The sequence below is a fragment of the Malaclemys terrapin genome, chromosome 5 (assembly GCF_027887155.1).
Source record: "Malaclemys terrapin pileata isolate rMalTer1 chromosome 5, rMalTer1.hap1, whole genome shotgun sequence".
Classification (NCBI taxonomy): Eukaryota; Metazoa; Chordata; order Testudines; family Emydidae; genus Malaclemys; species Malaclemys terrapin.
In genome coordinates, this window is record NC_071509.1 from 89,258,909 (window position 1) to 89,267,538 (window position 8,630).

Sequence of the window (8,630 nt, forward strand, 5' to 3'; positions counted from 1 at the left end):
TCCTAAGCACCTCCGATAAGAAACCTGCTGCTAAATGTTATGATGCAGCTTTACCAGTGGATATCCCTGCAGGAAGAGCTTGACTAGGGTTACCATATTTCCACAAACAAAAAAGAGGACACTGGGGGGGGGGAGGGGGAAGCCCCGCCCTAGCCCCGCCCCGCCCCATCCACTCCCTCCCACTTCCCACCCCCTGACTGCTCCCCTCAGAACCCCAACCCCCCCTGCTTCTTGTCCCCTGACTGCCCCCTGCTGAGAACCCCCTACCCTAACTGCCCACCCCCAGGACCCTGCCTGTCCCCTGACTGCCCTGACCCTTATCCACTCGCATGGGTGGCAGGGTTGTAGAAATTTTGGTGGTGCCCAGAACCCCCCACCCCACCTGCCTAAGGCTCTGGGAGGGGGGTTGGAGGTCTGGGGTGCAGGTCCTGGACTGGGGATTAGGGTGCAGGAGGGGTGCAGGTTCTGGGATAGAGTTTGGGTGCTGGGTGCAGGCTCCGGGCTGGGGCAGGGGGTGGGTGTGCAGGAGGGGGTGAGGGGTGCAGGCTCTGGGATGGAGTTTGGGGGTGAGAGGCGGTGCAAAGGGAGGGGGTGCAGGCTTTGGGAGGAAGTTTGAGGGCAGGAGGGGGTGTGTGGGAAGGGGGAGGGGGATTGGGAGGGAGTTTGGGGATAGGAGGGGATGCAGGGGTGAGGGCTGTGGGTCTGGGGATGAGGGGTTCATGATGCAGGAGGGGGCTCAGGGATGGAGCAGAGGATTAGGGTGTGTGGGGATGAGGGCTGGGGCTGGGGGGTTTGGGGTGTTGGAGAGGCTCAGGGCTAGGGTGGAAGGGCAGGGTAAGGGCAGCCTGTCTTCCCATTAGTGGATGGGGGCACTAGGACCCGGGGGCAGCAGACAGCAGTTGCTGCTGGCTCTGGCAGTACACGCAGACAAGGGAGAGGCAGACAGGGAGGGGGAACCCACGGAGGGGGGGATGCGCAGATGGGGGATGGCAGGTGGAGGCTGGGGACCCATCCAACACTCCCCCGCTCCCTGACTGCCCCCCCCGACTCCTCTTCCCATTCTGGCTCCACGTGGGTCGGTTTGTGTGTTACACAGGACTACAGAGAGAGGGAGGGGGGAGCAGGGGAGGGCTCTGGCTGCTGGAGGCCAATGGGAGCGGCTCAATCGGCCTAGCCGCCCAATCAGCAGCCACACTCTGCATGGAAGGGAGGGAGGGAGGCGAGGGAGAAAACCTCCCCGGACATTTTAACCTTGTTACCAATTCCTCCCGGACGGCTATTTAGAGACGCAAAAGCCGGACATGTCCGGGGAAATTCGGACGGATGGTAACCCTAAGCTTGACGGAATAACCAATTATTCTCTTTTAATGGGACCTTACCCATAACAGTAAATGAAGGAATTCAATTAATTAGATATGCCAAAAACACACAGTAAGCAAAGTGGTGAATAGATATGCATCCCCTCCAGGACCTTACCCGCATCCAACACTTCCCTACTGAAGCTCTTATTCATGCTCTTCTCTCCTCTTGTTTTACCTATTACAGAGTAATTCCTTCCCTTATGGGCTTCCTAACCCCTAATTCTTCATATGTTAATTTGCTCAAAATGCTGTGGTTCATCCCTTCATCCATCCCTAGAAATAGGAACACATCAGCCTCACCCTCAAGCACTTTCACTGTCTTCCTATTTCCTGTTCCAGTACAAAATCTGCCTCCTAGCCTTAAACATGCCCCATGGATTTGTACCACTTTTACCATTTTAGAAAGAGAGAGGCTAAATGCACAAAGGCTTAGGCATTGTACCACTCAGTGTTGCAACACCCAACTTTTAGGTGCCATGCCACCCAGTGGAATCCACAGCTCTGAGTTAGGTGCCTGCAATGAATAGGGAGAGAGAGGCACCTAAGAATGAAATCCACAAAAGCCAGCATGCTGAGCAGGGAGCTAGGCAATGGGAGATAGGTGGGTCCTAAGCTCTACCCCTCAAAGGGACATAGGGGCCTAGCTTTGGGCCAGAGGAAGGTGCCTATCTCCACTTGGGATTCACAGACATGAACCCTCTCCTTGAGTTAGGCACCTGAACTGTTGCTGTCTTCATATCCTTTAGCCCAGTGGTTAGGGCATCAGTATAGAATATGGAAGACCCAGGTTCAATTTCCACCTTCTGGAAAAAGGATTTGAACTTGGGTCTCCTCTCTCTGAGGTAAGCACCCCTAAACTACTAGTCTACAGAATCTGTCTCTCTCTCTTTGAGGCTTGTGGGAGTGTTTGGGAGTGAGGTGGAGAGTGGGTGTGCTTTGCTATTTTCTTTGTTTCTTTCTCTTGGGGAAACGAGGGGTTTTTGTGTGTGTTTGTTTAGTTTTGTGGGTGTTGTGGGTTTAATTTCCGGATTTCTTTTGTTTGAGCAGGCTTCTGTCTGCCCTCTTGGCCAGTCCAGAGGACAGAAACCTCAATTTGTTGTTGATTCTGAGGGTTTAACCTATGGCCAAGTGCCTACTCAGTTTTCTACAGCCTGGAAAAGAAACATGCAGAGCAAAAGATGATTGTACATTTCAAGACACCGTGGGGCCAAGTGCTTTCACATCCTGTGAGGATAAGGAACTTTTCTGTGAATTTTTTCTTAAACCTATATGCCACAAGCCTGTGTGTCCATCTGAGACTCAGTGCTCCTGGAGGATCTTCCTAGGAACTCAATATTGGATGTGAACAGACTTGAACAGGACCTGACACTCAGAATTGACTACTGCTCTAAATGGTGTTGCTCCAGGGAAGGCACCTGGTATTGATGGTTTGACTGTTGAGTAGTATAAGGCCTTTTGGATCCTCCTTTGGCCTAATTTGCTCCAGGTTTTTCAGGAGAGCATCAGAGAGATGATATTGCCAGTCAGTTGTCATCAAGTGGTTCTTACCTGTTGCCTAGGAAGGGGGAGCTTGGAGTGGTGAAGAATTGGAGACCTGTGTCCCTGCTTTGCTCCAACTATAAACGTTTTTCAAAGGTCTTGGCAAATAGACTGAAAACTGTGATGGGTTGGTCATGCACCCTGACCAGACTTATTGCATCCCCAATAGGTTAATTTTTGATAACCTTTTCCAATTGTGGGATGTAATTTTGGCCTTGAAAATGTTTGATTTACATGCTGGGTTGATTTCCCTGGATCAAGTCTTTTGATCATGTAGATCATGGATATTTGTTTTGCACCCTTTTTGGTTTGGGGCCCAGGTTTATCTCCTAAATTAAGTTACTGTATAATTATATATATATATATATAGTTTACTTAAGGTGAATGTTGTTTTCATGCCCCCTATCCAGTTTTCAGTGAATCAGGGTTGTTCCCTGTCTAGGTTATTGATGCTCTTTCTATCAAGCTACTATTGTGCATGTTGTGAAAGTGCCTTTCTGACCTTCCGCTTCCTGTTCCAGCTTGTACTCCAGTAGAAGTCTCCACATATGCTGACTATAGGACTGTGTTTATTACTCATGACTGTGATGTCCAGGTTTTGACTGAATGTCAGCACTCTTTTGAGCAGGCTTCCTCAGGTTACATAAATTGTGGGAAGAGTGACACAGTCCTGCTGGGGGCTTAAATGATCTCACACCCCCTGAGTTTGCTGGGGGTGGCGGGGCTATTGTGGAGCCAAACTTGCTTTAAGGCACTGGGAATTATTCTGGGATTGGATGATATTTTGGGATTGAATTGGGAGGGAGTCATGGAGGGGATGTTGCAAAGGTGGAAGTGGTGTTTGCCTCGACTCTCCTTCCAAGGACGGGTGTTAGTCATTAATGATTTAATAGCCTCTATGTTGTGTAGTAAAAGTATATTGTGTTGGATTCTCCTCCACTCTTTTTTGAAAAGGTTCAGAAGTTTCCCCCATCATGGGCTGAGGCAGAGTATTTTGTATTTGCGCATTGTGGAAGGTGGTCAAGGTCTCATTGACCTTTTGAGCAGAGTAACTACTTTTCAGTTATAGTCTCTGCAGCAGCTATTTGTGGATGAGCCTGTTCCTTGGAAGCATAGGTGCTGGAACTAGGGGTGCTGCTACACCCCCTGGCTTGAAATGGTTTCCATTATATACAGGGTTTACAGTTTGGTTCAATGGCTCTCAGCACCCCCACTATACAAATTGTTCCAGCTCCCGTTGCTTGGAAGCAACTGGCCTTTGCTTTTTTTTCAGCTGGTAAGGGTTTGGGTTTTGATTGGGAAACTTTTTTGGTTGGACCCTGAGTGACTCAATTTTGAGGTGTTACCCTGTTTTATCAAAGCCTTTTTAACACTTGAAGATTTCTTAACCTGAGGTCACAGGAAGGGTGGCTGGAGTTCCCAGGGCTGCACCCTTTGTTTATAACCTTGCTGTAAGGATTCCTAATCTTGTTTCTAGGTGTCTTCTCTCTTCCCTTATTGCAGCAGGTGTAACAAAACTGGTTCATTGATTTTACTAATTTTCCCTGGGTATCTTGGCTGTCAAGCTTGGTTTTCATGCTATTCGCTGGGTTTCTCAGTTTTTATCAGAGATGGAATCAGCCCTTCCTAGGGGCAGTATCAGCCCTTGCCAGGACAGACAGTTGCCTCCTTGAGGAGTCATTCCTGCTTATACTCATGTTTCTATTTTCTTGCCTGTTTTTCCTGCTATGGAGTGGAATGTTGACAAGTCTGGCAGCTAGCTTGCCTTCAGTGGGCCTTCTGAATTTACTTTTAATAACTTAAGCCATAAGTCATTGTATATTCTTGTGGTAAAAATTTGTCATTTTCAAAGACTTGTTGATTATCCCGATATGATATGAAGAAGATGGTGATGAACTCCAGCCAGTCAGCCTGGTGAACTGTATACAAGCTTCTAATTACGAAGAGGATGAGTGATCTCCAGTAGAGAATTCTTCACAGGGCTATTGCCATGAATGTGTTTGCGCATCATTTGACTCCAGAGGTGTCTGTGTCATGTCCTTTTTGTGACACAGAGGAGACTGTGTTTCATATGTTTCTTACTTGTTCCAGGTTAAAGTCATTATTTGTTTTACTTCAGGATTTTGTTGGTTACTGCCCCTTGATTTTTCTCCTACTGTATTTATTTTTACTGCTAAGTATAGGTTCACAAATAGACCTGTGGTATGCCTTGCAAACTTTATTTTGGGTCAAGCAAGGAGGGCTATTTTAAAAAGTAAACAATGTAAATTATTTGGTATTGGGGTTGCCGATATTCTTTGGGTTTTTTAGATTTTTTAGCGGTTTTATGCCTTTTGTGTCGATATACTCATAAGCAATTTGGATCAATTTATTCAGCAATGGGCTATTGAAAATGTACTTTGTACTGTTTGGGACAGGCAATTAGTTTGAAGTTGTAATTCCTTGTTTTTACTGTGTTTCTGTACTGATTTGATTAAAAGTGTTTTTAAAAAGTCACCCTCTCTCTCTCTCTCTCTGGCCCAAAATACAGTTAATTCATTATATACAGTGGTACATTTTCAGCAGGAAAGATTGAGAGAGACCCACTTCAGAATGCCCCTGATAACCGGTGGTTAGGGCACTCATCTGAGAGATGGGAGACCCAAGTTCAAATCACCTCTCCGTGTCAGGCAAAGGGGGGAACTGAATGAGCATGTTCCACACCATGGATGACTGAGTGCTGTAACCACTGGGCTAAAGATTATAATGGGGGCTGCTGCTCCTTTCTTTCCCCCCTCCTCCTATAGCTGTTTTGTGCCAAATTAGGTGGCTCTGAGCACACCCATTGGATTGGGCACCACAGACGAGATAGGCAAGGGAACACCTACCCTGTTTCCCCGAAAATAAGACATACTTACAGTTTTGCCTCTCGTTGTAATATAAGGCATCCCCCCGATAATAAGACCTCCCCGATAATAAGGCATCCACCAATAATAAGGCATTTTTCATTTCTGAAAAATAAGACATCCCCTGAAAATAAGACCTAGCGCATCTTTGGGAGCAAAAATTAATATAAGACACTGTCTTATTTTCGGGGAAACAGGGTAGTATGAGGATCCCACTGAGGCTTAGGCATGAGACAGGCAACCAAGCACCTAGACTAAGGCCTTGTCTACACTACGAGAGTAGTTCGATTTTACTTAAATCGAATTTTTGGAATCGATATTGCAAAGTCGAACGTGTGTGTCCACACTAAGGACAGTAATTCGACTTTGTGAGTCCACACTAACGGGGAAAGCGTCGACATTGGAAGTGGTGCACTGTGGTCAGCTATCCCACAGTTCCCGGAGTCCCCGCTGCCCATTGGAATTCTGGGTGGAGCCGCAAATGCCTTCTGGGTAAAAAAAAGGTGTCCAGGGTGCTTTTGGGTAACTGTCGTCATCCGTCCATCACTCCCGCCCTCCCTCCCTGACAGCGCCGGCGGGAAATCAGTTCGCGCACTTTTCTAGTCAGTGACAGCGCGGACGCCACAGCACTGCGAGCATGGAGCCTGCTGCAACCATCACTGCAGTTGTGGCCGCTCTCAATGCCTCGCAACTTATCATACACCTTTCCCTGAGGCAGATGCAGAAAAGTCAGGCGAGGAGGCTACGTCAACGCGGTGATGGCCTGAAGTCTGAGAGTAGCACAGACCTCTCAGAAAGCAGGGGACCCAGCGCCGAGAACATCACGGTGGCAATGGGTCATGTTGATGCCGTGGAAAGGAGATTCTGGGCACGGGAAACAAGCACTGAGTGGTGGGACCGCATAGTGCTGCAGGTCTGGGATGAATCCCAGTGGCTGCGAAACTTTCGCATGCGGAAGGGAACTTTCCTGGAACTTTGTGAGTTGCTGTCCCCTGCCCTGAAGCGCAATGACACCCGGATGCGAGCAGCCCTGACTGTCCAGAAGCGAGTGGCCATAGCCCTGTGGAAGCTTGCAACGCCAGACAGCTACCGGTCAGTCGCGAACCAGTTTGGGGTGGGCAAATCTACCGTGGGGGTTGTTGTGATGCAAGTAGCCAAGGCAATCGTTGATGTACTGCTGCCAAAGGTAGTCACCCTGGGAAACGTGGAGGCGATCATAGATGGCTTCGCAGCGATGGGATTCCCAAACTGCGGTGGGGCCATAGATGGAACTCACATCCCTATCCTGGCACCGGAACACCAGGCCAGCCAGTACATTAACAGAAAGGGCTACTTTTCCATGGTGCTGCAAGCACTGGTGGACCACAGGGGACGTTTTACCAACATCTACGTGGGATGGCCGGGCAAGGTTCATGACGCTCGTGTTTTCAGGAACTCTGGTCTGTTTAGACGGCTGCAGCAAGGTATTTACTTCCCGGACCACAAAATAACTCTTGGGGATGTGGAGATGCCTATAGTCATCCTCGGGGACCCAGCCTACCCGCTAATGCCCTGGCTCATGAAGCCCTATACTGGCGCCCTGGACACTGAAAAAGAACTCTTCAACTACCGGCTGAGCAAGTGCAGAATGGTGGTGGAGTGTGCTTTTGGCCGTCTCAAGGGGAGATGGAGAAGCTTACTGACTCGCTGTGATCTCAGCGAAACCAATATCCCCATTGTTATTGCAGCTTGCTGTGTGCTCCACAATCTCTGTGAGAGCAAGGGGGAGACCTTTATGGCGGGGTGGGAGGTTGAGGAAAATAGCCTGGCTGCTGATTACTCACAGCCAGACAGCCGGGCGATTAGAAGAGACCAGCGGGAAGCGCTGTGCATCCGGAAGGCTTTGAAAGCAAAGTTCCTGAGTGAGCAGGGTAACCTGTGACTTTAAAGTTTGTGTATTGAGAAGCTAAACCTGCCCCCGTTTCTTTGCCCAGTTAATGTTGACTATCCTATCCAGTTACATACCCCCTTCACCCCACTTCCAACACACGTTTCAAAATAAAAATAGTTCTACTTTGTTAAAGCACACCGTTTTCTTTAATACTGTATTCGCGGGAATTTTTTAAAACTGGGACGCAGACTGTGGTGCGGAGCGGGTGTACTGTAGTGGCGCGAATGCAGCTTCTAAACTCAAGGATTGACAGGCTCCGCTGCGGTGGGATGGTTGTTTCAACGGAGCCTGTCACCCCTCCTGATAGGGACTGTGTGTATGGGGGGGTCTATGTGACTTTGTGGCAGGGGGAGGACGGTTACTGATCCCCTGCTGTGTGGCTCTGTGATCCTGCCTAAGGACCGCCGCTTAAGATCTGTAACTGCCCTCCCCTGCCACAAAGTCACAGAGCAACCCACCCCCCACCACATAACATGAAAACAACCTCCCAGACTAACCAGGGTAACTAGTCACTGCATCACTGCACTATGTATGTGCCCTGCTGCTGTGCCTGCCCCCGACTATATACCCTGCCAAAGGTGACTGTCCTGTCGAATTACCAACCCCCTATCCCCCCCTCCTCCAAAAGAACATGATGGAAACAGTAGTTAACAGAAACGTATTTTTTATTATCAACCAAACATGGAACTGGGAAAGTGAAACTTGGACGGGGGCTTGTGTCAGGCGGGAAGGAAAGAACTTGTCAAATTTTGGGGAATGAGAGCCTTCTGCTGCTCGAGCTCTCTGCAGGGGTGGAGTGAGAGTTAGCAGGGACTCTGCCGCCTCTCCTTCTGTGCACTTTGGGTGAGGGGAGTATGGGACTTGGTGGCGGGGGAGGGCGGTTAGAGATGGACTGCAGCGGGGCTCTGTCCTCCT